Source organism: Pleurodeles waltl, chromosome 12, assembly GCF_031143425.1.
Source record: "Pleurodeles waltl isolate 20211129_DDA chromosome 12, aPleWal1.hap1.20221129, whole genome shotgun sequence".
Classification (NCBI taxonomy): domain Eukaryota; kingdom Metazoa; phylum Chordata; class Amphibia; order Caudata; family Salamandridae; genus Pleurodeles; species Pleurodeles waltl.
This window is the reverse complement of record NC_090451.1, coordinates 57,243,427-57,259,398: the sequence shown is the minus strand read 5'-3', so window position 1 is coordinate 57,259,398 and position 15,972 is coordinate 57,243,427. Positions and strand designations below refer to the sequence as shown.

General features: G+C 44.9%; 1 protein-coding gene across 1 annotated transcript in view; it reads right to left on the bottom strand.

The window, feature by feature from the left end:
- Positions 1-1,404: 1,404 nt before the first annotated feature.
- UPF1 (UPF1 RNA helicase and ATPase) overlaps positions 1,405-15,972 on the bottom strand; it is a 493,404-nt gene continuing 478,836 nt past the window's right edge. Inside the window, exon 25 of the mRNA XM_069215891.1 lies at positions 1,405-3,883. The gene's annotated coding sequence lies outside the window, so the exon portion shown is untranslated. The remainder of the gene's footprint in view (positions 3,884-15,972) is intronic.

Sequence of the window (15,972 nt, the reverse complement as noted above, 5' to 3'; positions counted from 1 at the left end):
GGGTCCTGGGATCCCTCCCACTCCTCACTTGAGCCTGACTGATCATAATAAGTTTCAGGCACTGATCTGGGCCCAGCTGGCGCAGTCGAAGTTGGAATCAGCGTTGTATGATGTTGTTCCAGCACCAGATCAGAAATGAGGATGGGGCTGGCACCGGCAGGGGATTGACATCGGAATGATGCCAGAGAAGGTAGACTGTGTGCACTCACCATTGTTCCGGATCCAGGAGTCCCCCACAGTGCAGAGGCTGAAGCCACCGGCGTGGAGTCCGACGGGGTCCCTGCCGACCCTCCGGGTCATCAAGGCATGCCAGAGGGGGCAGCCCACTCAAATACGAGGTGCATGGCCTCGTAAAACTCTCTGATCTGAGCGGGGGTCGCTCCAGCTCCTGAAAGGGGGGGGGGGGGGGGGGGGGGGGGGGGGTGTTAGAGACCCTAGCAAAGATTCCGTGGAACTGTGCCAGGAATGTCGACATTCACGAGATGCCTCACTAGCCGACGGGTGTGGCAGAGTCAATGTCCGCTTGGACTTCTTTTTGTGCCTCTTCCCAGAGTGCCTGGAGGTCCTCGAGTGAGTAAAAGAGGACTTAGGGATCCTGGGGCAGACCCGAAACCTCCTCCTCAATCGGGACCATGACCTCCTGTAACATTTTACCTTGAGTTAAGTTACTTTAGACCCTGGGGGTGGGTGGCGCGGTGTTGGCTGTCAGAAGTATTGAAAAACATAAGGATGTTATGGTAAAATGTTATTTTATTGCATACGAAGCCCAATGTCTTTCAATGTTTTAACCTTTGGGTTGGAAATATGCAAAAACATTCCACACACAGTATCTGTGGTCTTGTGTAAGGCAAAGGTCACAGTTGTGAAATTCTATCCAAAATGCCTAGTTAAGTGGAAAACTGGCATCTTCACCTTGAAAAAGAGATAAAAGTTGATATTTAAGGAGCCAATCTTTAAAAAAACAAGGGCAGAATGGATCAGTGTCCGACATCTGCTGAACTTCCCAGATTGTGACAGAGGTACGAGCTCCATTTTTCCTTAGACACAATGATCATAAAGCAAATAAAATATATCTGCAGCATGTGTTAGGCATTCTGAGTTTTGGCTCAATGTCAGTTGTTCAAGGCAAGCCTTTGGACACCCATGTTCTTTTAAGTGTAGTGTAAAATAAAATACCTTCAACAGACCAAGCAGACCACAATTATGAATAGGTTTGGAATATATACGATTCCTATGGCAAAAGAGTACTTTTACCACACACTTAGGATGAACTCCGTCCCAAATGCTTGTGTACACTATGCCTCTGTAAAAAAAAATTTAAAAAAAATGTTTTTTTTTTTTAAGTGTAACTGTCGATTCCGACAGTAAAAAAAGATAAAAGTAAGAAATAACATACAGACTGGCTTGAATGCAATAGCTGTTTATTAATCATATTTTATTGATGACAAACAGATTTAAAACAAACAGACAAAATAAAAAAAAAAATAACAGTGCTGGCACTGATGTCAATGGATTTATAAAACTCAGAATAACTGCTACGAGGAAAAAATAAAACGGCACTAGCAGAGCCAAGCATTCCAACCAGTGAAATAAATGGGAGGAGATTTACCTTACCCAATGATTTGCATTGCACAAAGGGTTTTACAGCTTTAGCCTATTTCAGAGTTCTACATACACAACTACGCAGCCTACCCAAAGGAAACAAAATTAAAAAATACCTTCTGTAATGTTAATAAATAAAATAGTCCATCTTCCAGGAAGTAAAGTTGCCTGTGTCCCATTCTTGCTTGACAGTTTAATCTAAATTTTTTCAGGAGGATTTGAGCTGGAGAATGGGTATAGTTTTAGAAACTATTTTATTTTTGTAAATTTTGGCTATGCTGTCTTTTAGTTGCAAGACTGAAAAAGTTTAATCAGTGTGAATTCTGTTTGTGTGCGGTGTTCAGCCCAAGTCTTACAGTCACTGAATATGCATAGCAGTAGAGTTTGTACAATAACTATCGGTCAGACAGTTGTTGCAGAATGTATTCTTTAAGTGTCCTAAACATCTACCAAAAAGTGCAATTTTATATTACGATGTTTTTATGTAAAAATACCAGCCTAGTCATTTATTTATTACGCACTTGTGTTGAATGTTTTTCTGTTTTGTACCAAAGCCAAAACATGAACTATGTAAGAATTCTCTGATGTACAAAACTAAAGTAAAACTATTTTAGAATGTCTGCAACCAGGGGCTCTCACTCAGCTGAAGTCTGATTAATGGTAGATTAATCTTATTTAGGGTGGGCTAAAATGGGCCATTTGAATTCTTTGGTAAGCATGCAATTAGGGAAAATCTAAAACAGTCTACAAAGTAAGAAATTGCTTTCAATGTTCCCATTTTACTTCTTTTCTAATGGTTCTTCTAACCACCAGAATGAGTACATTAAAATAAATCTGAAGTTTTCCCCCCTGTGCTCTGCTTTTAGTTCATGTTGCACCTTAAGTATCTCCTCCTACAAACCAGTACTGATGACAAAGCTGCATCCTGTTCCTGAATGAAGTCTCCATTTCATTATCTGATGACCTTAAAGGACTCATTCAACTGTCTGATTTCAACTATTGAAGTAGATGCTGTGCAAAAGCCCCAAACTGTACTGTTCACTGTACCCAGCTGTAAAGGTATTCTTACCAACAGCCTGTGTTTCCATGTTTAACCTGCTTCAAAATTGTGTAGAGTCTTTACTTCCATACCTATATAATCCGCAGTTTCCACCACTTCTTCCCTATTCCAGGGGCATTTTAATGCAGGTGTGCATCCATCTTTCCGCTGAGGGCTGAAGGGTGCAGAAGACCATCCTCTTCTGAAGCATACTGCACGTACTACGCTATGGAAAAACTTGTTTCCACATCATTCTGACAGTATCTCATTGCAGCAAACTCTGGAAACCACGAAAAACCCTCCATTAGGAAGAGCATTCAAGCTCCACTGATAATTCCTGATATTCTCCGTTATAGGGAGAAGAGACCGATCAAAAAGTCATTGCTGCAAACTTCATATTACACTGAACATTCCCTGCAATGTTGGTATTCCAAGTTTAAACTTTTAAAACATTTCTGAACAAGGATCTCCCTGATCCTTAGTCAAGATATAAGATGCAAGCTACTTCTAAAACTCGAGTCCACCTTTGCATCAAAAGCTGGTTAAAACAAGCTTTTAGTGAACAACCCATTCTACGAGTGGTGCCCACAATGGCATTTTGACATGAAGGCAACAAAGTCACCTTCAAACAAAACCCACACCTCAAAGTTGAGCTCTTGACACCATGCGAGCCATTTGCCGTAGGTTCACAGCATACTTGATGCAAGATTTTCTGCTCCTGAAATGCAACCAATGTTGAGCTGTATTCAGCTTTTATGCAAGAGAACAACTATGAGATGCAGATTTATTCTCCTGCACTGAAAATCCTATGCTTTTCTCAAAGAAAAGTGGAACAGAGTGGTAATCGCTTAAGGCCCTTCTCTCTACCTTATCTGGGCTGGGGGGGAGCAGAGTCTCAGCTCACCATTCAATTCTATTAGGGCGATTTGATGGTAGCATTTTTGCTGATGCGCACAATCAGGTCACGTCTTTCCCAAGGAAGCGCAGACCAGTTCTCCAGTTTCCTCTTCTCTTCTGTCTTTCTCCTTGTCTCAGTGTGCCAGCAGTGGTCTCACTCTCTGTGTCGCTCGCTCTCTCGATTGGTTGTTCTCTCGTCGTCCTCCTTCTCTCCTGTTGCTCTCACACAGTGGTGCTTCAGTTTTAGCAGTGGAAAACAGGTATCCGTTTTATTTTATTTTTTATTACCCAGAATAAAATGCGGATGAACTAAGCTCCACACAAGCTTAGCTCTTCTTCCTCATCCTAAACAAAAGAAAAAAAAAGGAATAAATATTATAATTCTAAATTTACCATGCTCAAGAAAGAAGGAAATGCTATTTTATAGTTAGGCTTACTAAATCTGAAGGCAATTCACAACCGATCACTCCACAGCTAAACATTTAGAATACAGTTTCAGCAACTTCTCAGCATGCTGCTACAAGCATGTAGACATGTTACTTATCAAATACAGGTTCTTTAAACAAAGTTAACATCTGCGGTCCCTCATGAGTATTGTAGAGCAATCTTAAAATAGGCGAAAAAAACATAAGTTACTTATTTTCTGCAACTCTTTCTGAGGCATATTCTATGTAGCAACAGATGTCTCACCTTCTGAGTATCCCCAAATGCCAGACTGAATTTGGAAAAGTTTCCTCAGCAATTCCCTCACACTTTGGTTGGTGGCATCATACAGCTCCACATCAGTTGAGTCTAGTCAGTATGGGACGTTGGGAACCTTACTTAGCCATCACCTCCGTGCATATGTAAGTTTTTTTCTGATATCTATCCATGTCGTCAGACAAGGAGCCTTCGATAATCAGACTGTGCAAGTGTATGGAACTCTAGTTTGCAATCTTATTAGTAAGGACTAGGTAAATCCAATACACATAATGGGAATGTGGGTGGGTCGCTGAGGAATCTGCGGTTACAGTATCCATGACACGGAGCATTTCAGTAGGTGACAGAACTATTCTTCTGATGTGCACGTCATCATCTCATTAAAAAACACCAAAGCCATACCTCCCCAAGTGGTGGGTCTGTGGCCAGACAGGGCAAAATGCCATGCCTGCCACACCTGGCAGTCCAGGTATTAGTGCTTTGTGATGTGTGGAGAAATGTTCATGTAGCAGCCTAGCAAATGAACAAGATTAGCACACCACCCACCAGCGCAGTGAAAGCAACCTTTGCTCTGGCAAAATGAACCTAGGCCTTCTGGAGGCTGCTTCTTTGCTAGTCCATCAAGATCTTGATACACAAGACAATCCATGTGGAAATAGTTCTTTTCTCAACAGCTTTCCCCTTTTTCACCCCAGGGAATCCTACAAGGAGCAGACTGTCCACCAAATGTTCTTCAGTGAACTGAAGGTAAGGCTTAGAGTTTTCTTTGGCGAAGGTGATGTAATGTTTCTTCCTTGCCGAGGTGGGTGAAGAAAGCTCGCAGGGTGATAAGACTGTAGGATGTGGAAAAGCATAGCTTTCTAGAGAAATGGCGCTTTCAGGCAAAATGGCACCTTAGTCATGGGGACTAGCTTGTCAGGAGGCTGCAGCTTAGAGTGACTAATGCACTCATGCAATGAGATGATGTGATGGCTATGAGGAATGGTTGCTACAATGGGCCAGCACTCTTCTATTCAAAAGTTCCCTTTTTCATACAGCTGTGGGCCACCAAATGAAGTGTGGACCACTTTCCCTCAAGTAAGTTCCTAGTAGCAGGAAAATAAAAAGATTGGTGGGCCCACCCTGAATCCGATTTAAGAGTCCAATCTTCACATGCAAACATTTTCAATCAATACGCTAAGCCATGTCAATGGGTCCAGTGGTTATTTATTATGGAACTTCAAAAGCAACAGCCAACACTTGTTTCACCCCCTAAAATGGTATACGTACCTGGGGCTCTCTCAAGCCTATTAAGATTTTCAGAAATATGTATCCATTTCTAATTCACGCAAATTATGTAGAACGTGCACCTGTTTGTCCTTGATGGGCAGGAGAAACACTTATTGCTAAGCCTATTGCCCAAAGCTCCAACAAATTGATGTGGAGATGGGCTTGCACCTGAGACCAGAGGTTTGTATCACTACCTTTCCCAGATGATTAGGACAACCTGTAGGATAGTGGCCCCTTTTTACATGGTCACCCCCATGTTTTGCGTGGTATATGACGCAATTTCAACTGAAAGTGCACTGGGTTCCTGCTATCCATGTCCCCAGTGCCAGATCGCTTTCCCTAAAACTGCACAATTGTCCCCAATTGGCAACACAGTTGGCACCCCTGTAAGTCCCTATTAAATGGTACCACCTGGTAGCTATGGCCTGGGTACTAAAGAGGGTCCTCAAGGGCTGCAGCATGTATTGTGTCATCCTCAGGGACCCCTCACCCAGCACATGCAAACTGCCAGTGCAGGGTACCTGTCTTGGCGTAGGCTAAAGGTGAAAACACAACATAGCGCCCAGCCTTTGTGCCACGCCCCCTAACACTGCATGCAATATATGTAAGTCACCCCTATAGCAGGCCTTACAGCCCGCAGGCAGGGTCTATTATATTACATGTGAGGACATATCTGCATGAGTAGATATGCCCCTGCTATACCGTTGTCGATTCTTTGACATAGTAAGTGATCAGGGAAGCCATTTTAAGTGCCTGTGCTGGACACCTGTCAATACGAGCTCCCCAGCTACACGATAGCTTAACTGAAAATAGGGACATTTGGTATTAAACATCTCGTATTATTAACCAGTCACTGATGCCAGTGATGTATTTATTAATACATGCACCCAGAGGGCATCTTAGAGGTGCCACCTGAAAAACTACCAGTATGCAGACTGACTAGTTTTAGCCAGCTTGCCACCACTAGACATGCTTCTGACCCCCAAGGGTGAAAGCCTTTGCTCTCTGGGACAGGAACAAAACCTGCTCTTGCAGTGGTGTTCGCACACTTCTCCCAACAGGATGACCTGTAAATCTGCAATCCAAGACAGGGGGCTTCAAAGAAGCCCACTGCCGTTGGTATGCAGATCTGACTTCCCTCAGAAGGGAGATGCCATGCCCCCTGGGCCCATTTGGCACCTGGACAGGCAGGACCATTAGTAGTCGTGTAGTAAAGTGCCCCTTTTTACATGGTTCCCCCACACACACACACTCTTTTTGCCTGACCTTGATGCTAACTTGACTGAGTGTGTGCTGGGATCTTGCTAACCAGGCCCAATTATTGGAGATGCCCACCCCCCAGACCAAGCCCCACTTTTGGTGGCAGGCCCAGCAGAAACATTAGGAAAAACAAGGACGAGCGTCTACTGCAGCTAGGACCACCCCTAAGGTGTCCTTAGTTGAAATGACCCCCTCCTTGAAAAGTCCTCCATCTTGTTTTGGAGCATAGGGACCAATAGGGATAGGAATGTGCTCCCCTCTCTAAATGGAGTGGGCACAGGAAGGAAGTAGCCACCCTCCGGAACAGTAGACATTGGCTACTGAACCCTGGCCCCGTAACACCCCTAAATCTTTATGGGCACCCCTGAACCTTGCTCTTCAGATTCCTGGCAACCTCAAGAAAGAAAACAGACTGAAGAGCCGACCCCAGCAGTGAAGGCTCTAGACAACGGACTTGGCCACAGCCCTACCAGCCTGTGTGCATCTTCAAGACTCCTGCTACAAAAAGGCAACGCATCCTGCAGGACCTACGACCTCCACAAACCCTCGGAGACATGCCACAGTAGAACACCAAGACCTCCAGAGGACAGTGGCCCTGTATAGAAGACACCCTGGATCCGCGAGCCCTGCCCCTTTCCAGGTGGCCCACTGGTCCAGAGAAGGTCCCAAGGTGATCCCGACCTCTAGTCCACCATGGGCTGACCCCTCCTGGCCAACACAACGCCTGCAGCCTAAGTCCAGAGGACCTCCCTGACCGCACCTGGATCCAAAGATTCGACACCCAAAGGTACCCCTGCACCCGCTGCCCCCTGGCCTGGGAAATCAGAGTTCAGCAACGTCCAGCAGGTGCCTCTCCTACTTGTCCAGCCGTTGGTTTTTTGCAATAGACCCCCCCCCCCCCCCAGACCCAGCCTGCAGCATCTTTGTGACAACCCCAAACCCCCCCCCCCCCCCCCCCCCCCCCCCCCAGGATTCCCCCATTGGGCGCCTGACACTGTTTGCATCCTGCACTTGGACACCCCTGTGCCACTGGGTGTGTGTTTGGTGCTGACCTAACCAATCTCCCCCCCCCCCACCCCCACCCCAGGCCTATGTCCTGAAACTGCAGGTACTTACCTGAAACCTGTTTTAATTCGAGTGCCCCCAGTCCTCATAGGATCCCATTGAAAACCAACACCAACTTTGATCTCTGCACACGGCTGGCCCTGTGATACTGGTGGTGCACTTTTGGGGTCAACTTAAACTTTGACCTGTGGACATCCTAACCCCCCCGAAGAGTGGGATCATAAGTCGAGTGCTTACCTGTTAATTGTGCTAACACTTTTCCTCCCCTAGGATTGCACTAGTTCCTATGAGAAATTGCAGTGTCAACTTTTAAAATTGAAAAGTGTTACTTGTAAAACGGTTTTATCTGCAAAACCTAAATACAGTACATTTGAAACATGCTTGATACCATATTTTTGCTGTATAAAAACATTGCCATGGAGTTAGGCATTGTTGTCATTTATTGACTGCGTGTGTACAACAAATGCTTTGCACCACTCCCTGATAAGCCTAACTGCTCAACCACACTACCACAAAAGAGCATTAGTTTTATCTACGTTAGCCTCTGTTAAGCCTCTGGGGAACCCCTGGACACACTGCACTCTATACCTCATTTTGGTATACTATATAGAGAGCCAGCTTCCTACAGTCTGGAAGGCGTGTTCACTCAGTCAACTCCAACCCCAAGGTGAGCTGCCTGATGTGGACACAAATTTTGAAAGTCTGCTACCTTGGTAATGGCAGAACTAGGAACTCTGGGGGAGTATTATGCCCACTTACCACAGGAACTGATCATAAAGGGGGTGTACTGACACCAGGGTAAGTAGCCCACTGGACACTACCCTACACTCCCCTAAACAACCTTAAATTCAGTAATTAGGGAAGAAATGAAGGCCAGTGACCGACAACTGCAAGAAAGACGCCTCGTCCTCCAGCGGCTGAAACTTCTAAAAGCCAAGGAAGTCTGCCAGCCTTCACTCCAGCACAAGGTTCTCTCAAGTGCAATAGTGGAGCTATGTCCCTGAAGCCTACTGGAATCCACAAGAAGAAACCAAGAGGACTCCAGACCACCAAAACCTGACACTGGAAAGCACCACCATTGCACACATGCCCCTTAGCCCAAGTTGAAGTGGGTCAACAGTGCCAGCGTGGTCCCCAGACTCTCCAGAGACAGGGCCCACCTTGGTATCACTAGCTGTGGACTCCCTGACAATTCATGCGGCCTCTTTATGGAGGTTTCCAACACCCCCCCCCCCCCCCAACCTACCACAAGTGACCTTGAAAGACCCTGATGCTTCAGGTCACCTCTGTACTCGTCTGCCCCAGACAGAGAAGAGGAGAACCAAGGGTGACCCCACATCTCCTTCTTGAGACCTCAGCCCACTTGTTGTCCTTATCCCAGGAAAAGAGGACCAAAGGTGTCCGTCCCCACATCCCTGAGCGGCTCAAGATTTGAACCCTCTTGTTTGTTCACCCCAACTGGACCCCAGCTCTACCTGCAGTGCCTTTCTGACCAGACCAATCCTCATGGACTTCAACAGGGCAATAGACGCTAAACTACAACTCTGCACACAGCTGCTCCAGTGCCGCCCGTGGTGACCTGTTGTTGTGACCTCAGAACCTGGTCCATACTCACCTTAAGTCTGGAAAATTGGTACTGTAAGTCACTGCCGAGTACCTGTTTGCTGTATTTGTTTTTCCTCCATTGGAGAACATTGCAGCTTCAGAAAATTGCACTAAGTTTTGACTTCTCAAAACTGTAATAATTTCTATTGCAATACGTACTTACCTGATCGTATTGATTCCAGTGCCTAAAAATATATAAAGATACTTGATATAAAGATACTTGGTATTTTTGTAAATTGGTGTGGATCTCCTTATTGAGTTGTGTGTCTTATTTATTGACCGTGTGCCTATGGTAAACATCTAACAATCCTCTCTGAAAAGCCTGAGGCTGCTCAACCATACTATCCCCTAAAAAAGCACCCTATGGATTGCTAGAGTAAGTCCCTGTCCACTAGTAACAGAACCCCTGGACTCTTTGCACTTTATTAATTTCAGTAGACCATTTAAAGAGCCAGTTTCCTACACAACCCGCCAATGAAACATCAGTCACAACTGTTAGGTCTGGGTAGGGTAGGAAGTGGGTTGCCAATGGTATAATTGCAGTGAGACAGCCACCACTGGAGGTCTTCTGCGGTCTCCTCTGACACCTGGATGTAATGTGGCATTCCAGCTCACCAATACTTGAAATCCCACAGCAGTTCCCACATAGTCCACAAGCAGGATGCAGGAAGCAAAGACTCAGAGCTACTCCACAGACGTAGGTCAAAGATTGAAACATCAAGTTCACAGCTGGAATGTCCTGGAGTTGCTGAGGAAGGGAAAGGGCTTTAAAAGCACAGGGTCCAGAATGGCTCCAATGCCTTTAGGGAGGAGTCAGTTGCGACTTTGGCAGGTTGATAGAAAGTCCCCTTCAATGTCAAGAGGGTGGCTGCCATCTGCAGGTGTTTTAGGACTATTTGACTGTATTCCAAACCTCTGCAGGTGGGCTGCAACCTCCAACATCACTTTCATGATCACCCGAGATGTACTGGTAAGGCCAAAGGTGCACACTGACAACTGGAAGTGCCCATAGCCTCTTTGAGACTGAAGAAGCATCTGTGGGACTGCAGGATAGGGATGTAGAAGTAGGAGTTCTGCAGAACCAATGAAACCATCCAGTCTCCTAGATCCATGGCATACAAAACGTGGGAAAAGGGTGCGCATTTTGAACTTGCCCTTCTCCCTCGAGTATCGAAAATGGGCCTCCAGGAGTCATTCTGGGTGTAGGAGGCACGTTGAGGTTCTTAGAAAGGAAAGAGTAACCATTCTGGATAATACGGTGCACCCAATGGTGGATGTAATGCTCCTCCTCCCATGGAGGTAAAAGGTATTGTGACCTTCTAGTAGGTGATTGTGTGCTGGTGAGGGGGGAAATTAAAATAGATTTGCGGCAGCTGCTAATGTAGGGGTGGGGTTTGAGCATTTTTCTGCCCCCAGTGGTCTTGATGACAATGGCCAAAAAAAGAGGAAATAAGCGCACTTCATCAGAACCTATGTGCAGATCCAGCTAAGAATCAACGTAGAGCTGCATGCTGCTAACTACTGACACAGGAGCTATGCTGAAAATCTTCTGGAATCATCTACAACCTGAGCATATTGTGAAGGTGAAGAAACTGCTATTCAAATTATCCATGAAAAAAAGGAATCCTTTGCAGCAGCAGAAAGTGGTATTTAGGCTTTCTGAAGGAGAATCACTGGCTGAACCGTAACCAGTCTCCTGCAGGTGAGCCAAAGCCAGCTGAAGGAATCCCACCTTTAGGAACCAGTTGCTAAGTGTATCCCCAACTTGCAAAGATTAGACAAAATCACTAAGTTGATCTTGAACACCTAAGAACGAATTAATATAAACTTATAAAGGTGAAGGCTGGTTTTTCTAGGGTACCCTAGTACTGGATAGTGTAACGTTGGAATATATCAGAATCAAGTGGGATGGTGGAGCAAGGTTTTCAGTTTATTTTTCCTAAAAAGGTTAATTGAGGTGCAGAGCATAAACTGATCTGAAGGGAATTCCACTATTTGGCTGCTTGGAAAGCAAAGGGAAGTCTGCTAATGCAGTGTACTCTATGGATAGTCAAGAGCATGATCCTGAAACTTAACACTACCCGACGAGCACAGCTGAAAAAGCTTCTGTAGATCGGGTGAGCCTTCTCTTTTTGGCTCTGTAAGAGAACAAGGTCATTGCCTTAAAATCACCCTTCTAAGCCCATGTATGCACAAAGCCAGGAGAAGACTGATATCCAGGCAGATTCAAGATGAGCAGCCATGTTCTGAACCACCTGAAACAGACAGATTGAGTGTTTAGATAAACAGAGTTACCTTAGTTTAACCTCAATTTAATGGTCAAACTGGATGCAGAGATTCCCTGCTCTCATTGAGGGAACAGGAATCTGACCTAGTTCAATTGGCCACCACACTAGAGACCAGCTATTGCTAGGATGGCCAAAAGGTCACTTTTTTCTCCAAATTGAGCTCAAGACAGCTAATATTCTTCCATTTAGCTATAGCTTATCGTCTTAAAAAAAGCTCTTTAATTTCAGAAACCTGTTCAGAAACTGAAACCACAACCTCTGTCTGATCAGCATGACAATAGAAAAGGGAAAAGATTGTACGATTTATGCTACAGGAGCAAGACCAACATCAAAATGTGTGGAACTAAGAAGATCCCTGCGGCACTCCTCCAATCATAGATATATGTAAATAGGTCAATCCTGACCACTTAAGACTAGTGCGACAAAAAGGAATGTAGCCAGATAAGTGCTGCTGCTCATATTCCTGTAGAATAAAAACTCTGGAAGACAGCGTGGGAAACTCTCGAAAGCTGCCGAAATGTCCAGCAGCTTAACCACCGTTACACAATACAGAACACAGATGCTCAGAGACAGTCAACAGTGCCATTTCAGTACCGTACAAGATTGCGTTCTTCCAGCTTAGATGACGAATGATTGCTTTTTCTAGACTCTGGGTGGAAATGGAAACAAAGATATAGGCCTATATTGGTATGTCAAGACAGTGTTATCTGCTAAGTTTTTTTTCTCATCATTAATATTACATGTGCTTGTCTCCAAAGGGATAGGACCGTAGCTGATTCTATGCAGTTATGCAAAAGTAGGGATTAATGATTCAATTAAAGTCACACTTTAGCATCTTTGGAGGGCAAGAATCACTAAGAGCCAGGAAGACAAGATCGCTGTAAAATGCTAAAATTCTGTAGGGATATAGGCACAAAAGCAGTCAAAGAAGAAACAAATAAGTCCTAATTAAGCTCCAAGGTAAAGGCAAACTGGTCTGCATCAAACCGAAGCTAAGTGTTTTTGTAACTGGAAACAATTGCTTCTGTAAAAAAAAAAAAACTTTTCACCACTCTTCCACTCTTGTTTGACATCAAATCACGCAACGCTCGAGCTGTGTGACAGCCTGGTCAGAGAACACCCGTTACGCAGAACTAAAAGATAACTAAGTGACAAGTGGCTGTCCACCTTTAGGAAAATGACAGTAGAAGGTATCACACAAAGACCGGACCAGACCCAAAGACTAGGAATAACCACTGAAAGGTCACTTACATTCGTAACATTAAGGTTTAAAGTGCGTCCTGCACTGTGCGTAGAAAATGGGACTGTTAAATTTAGGGTAAAGGGATTTTCCAAAATGTCCTTGCGTATGAATGTAGAGTTATCTACATCAATGTCGAAATCACCAAAGAGCATGAATTTGGCAAATTTAAAAACATAAGGTGCAACACGAGCATCTGTAGATGGAAATCACTGTGTGGACCAAAACAGCAATAAACCAGTGTCCCCTAATAAACTGCATATATGTCCATTTTAAAAGAATTTAAGACCTTCCATCTGATACAAATTCTGACCTGTATTTATAGAGCAGATCTGAAAGGGTGGCCTTGATGCAAGATATACAAGTTGAATGAACAGCAAATGCTGAATTGAGCATAGTTGTTTTAGGGAGCCACATTTTGCTAAGGAAAAGAATATCTGGCCGATTACCCTCAAATCTTGCAGATGTGAACAATGCTTGGAATCTGATATTGATTACATCATATACATTACTACTGCCCACTAAGTTCCTGCCTATAGAGCTGGCCACTTCCACGACTGCTTACAACTAAGACTGCTAGTTCAAGATTATGGGGTATTTGCAGCTTCTGCTAGTACACCAATCCAGAAGCTCCAGAGTATGGTAGGAGATTGAGTTGAGGCACTAATAGCACATAATGAAGGGCCCACGTGCGAAGCATGAGCCAGGTACAAACAGCTTGCCTTCATCACAGACATTTCAGTCAAAATGGCAACATACACTTCATCGAGAGAGACTACAGTACCCTAACAAATTCCCAACCTCCCCATCTACTGTATGGCCTCTACAACAGGGAAGCCTTCTCATATATAAACTGACTCAGGAAAACGAACTGGACCAGTAAGTGGAGGCAGAAAAATAAAGTGAAAAGTGCAGAAATTGAAAATTAATGATTTTAATCTGTTGAGCCAAACCACTGGAAGAGGATATGCTTGAAAATTGAGCCCGCTACTCCATGTACTTCCCCAATGCAGCTTCAGAGGATCAGAATTCTAGCTGAAGAAATCATGAATTTGCTTGAAAGTACTCCTCTTCCTCCAGGAAGATCTGAGCCTCCCTCCTGGACTTACCGTGCACTAGGGGCTTGGCGTCAGGAGAGGCCCGGCCACAGAATTTGGTGCTGTAAGGCGCATATGTGGTCTGAGGTGGAGCAGGACACAGTGTAGGTGGCAGCATATGTTTGTGCTGGCGCAGAAGAAGGGACTGGAACAGCAGCAGGTGCCTAAGATGAAGCATAAAACTGGCAGGCCATATGTCTTCTCGGGACCCCGAAGGGGCACCAGCTTGGTACATTACCAGGCACAAATGTTAAATAAAGCACTAAGGAATACTGCAATGTGAGTACTCAGTGCTGAGAAGTCCAGATAAGGTAGAGTCTGTGCAAACTGAAGGATGTCTAGTGGTCCTGGGGTTTGCTCCAGTGGCGGTGTCAGATGAATCACTTGGTTGAGTTGGCTCCAACTCCAGCTCAGAGGATGATGAACCCGTGGGAGACAGGGGCGCTGTGGAGAGACTTACCTTTGCTGTGCTGCTTACATTTTCTATGCTTCTTTCACTTACAGGATGAATAAGATGGTGACCTTGAACAGGCACTGGAGAGACACTGACCTCTCCTCTGGTCAGAGCCTGAGACAGAACCAGTTCAGCCACCAATACTTAAGCCTCCTTGGGGGTGCGTGCTGAGGCACGCATCTAGGGCCTAAAGTCACGGTCTGACTCCCAGCATCAGAGAGTGGGTGTCGGTAATGGACATGGTCCCCTCGCAATCCATACAAAATATGAAGCCTGAATGCTTCAGGGGAAACATTTTAGCACAGCATAAATAATTATTTGTGGGAATGCACACAACTCAGAGGCCTGGCACTGAGAACAAAAGTTCTGAGCGATTTGTGAAATTTTAAAAAGACTACAGCTGTCAAGAGTCATTCTGATTAATAGATATGGACATAAGATTCCATTAACATTAGAGAAAATTATACAGATAGAGATCAAATGGCTCATCATTAGGACTCACTGGGCTTTACAGTTCTAGGGAAGTAAAACAAAGGTGTTTATAACTGGCAGAATAAAATGATCAAGAACAAATTAATAAGTTACTTACCTTTGGTAACAAATTATCTGGTAGAGACCGGTTCTAGTTGTAGATTCCTCACCTCAGAAATTCCCCCAGGCATAAGTCTAGATCCAGAGATTTTTCTTTGAGCAGTACCCTTGCACGCAGTTAGGTGGTGTTGGTTGACTCCATGTCCATTGCTGGCGTCGTGGTTGCCTGGTACAACATTGGGGGTCATATACAGGTGCCACCCAGGCGCATTGTCATCAGTTTATTTTCATGACTTTCCACGCCAGTCGCGGAGCCAGGAAGAACACAGACTCTGGTGTGCCAGAACTAGGGCCTTGCAAGGGAAACCCCTGTCCTTAGAAATTAGTGCACACAGCGGGGAGGTTGATTAGGTCGGCAAGGAATCTGCAACTAGATTATGTCTCAACCAGTTCATTTGTTACCAAAGGTAAGTACTTGCTCATCTGATAGAGACTTCTAGTTGCATGTTCCTTATCTTAGAATAGATAACCAAGCAATACCATCCAAGAGGCAAACACAAGATCATAATAGGAAGTCCTGCAGGACCAAACAGGCAATGTACCCATCCCCATGGACCAGACTGTTGAGGCAGTAGTTTTTAGTAAACGTGTGCAAGGACGCCCACGTAGCTGCCTGACAGATATCCAGGAGTGGAACTCCACGTGCTAATGCAGCGGTTGCAGCTGTTGTCCTGGTAGAACGAGCGCACAAGCCCCCTGGGGGTTGCTTCTTAGCCAATGAGTAGCACATTTTAATGCAGAGAACCACTCATCTAGAGTGTCTCAGACTTGTCTGATCACCATGCCACAAATTTGTTCCATCTACAGGTGTATACTGTGTTGGTGGAGGGATGCCTGGCTGCCACAACAACATCACAGACTTTGGG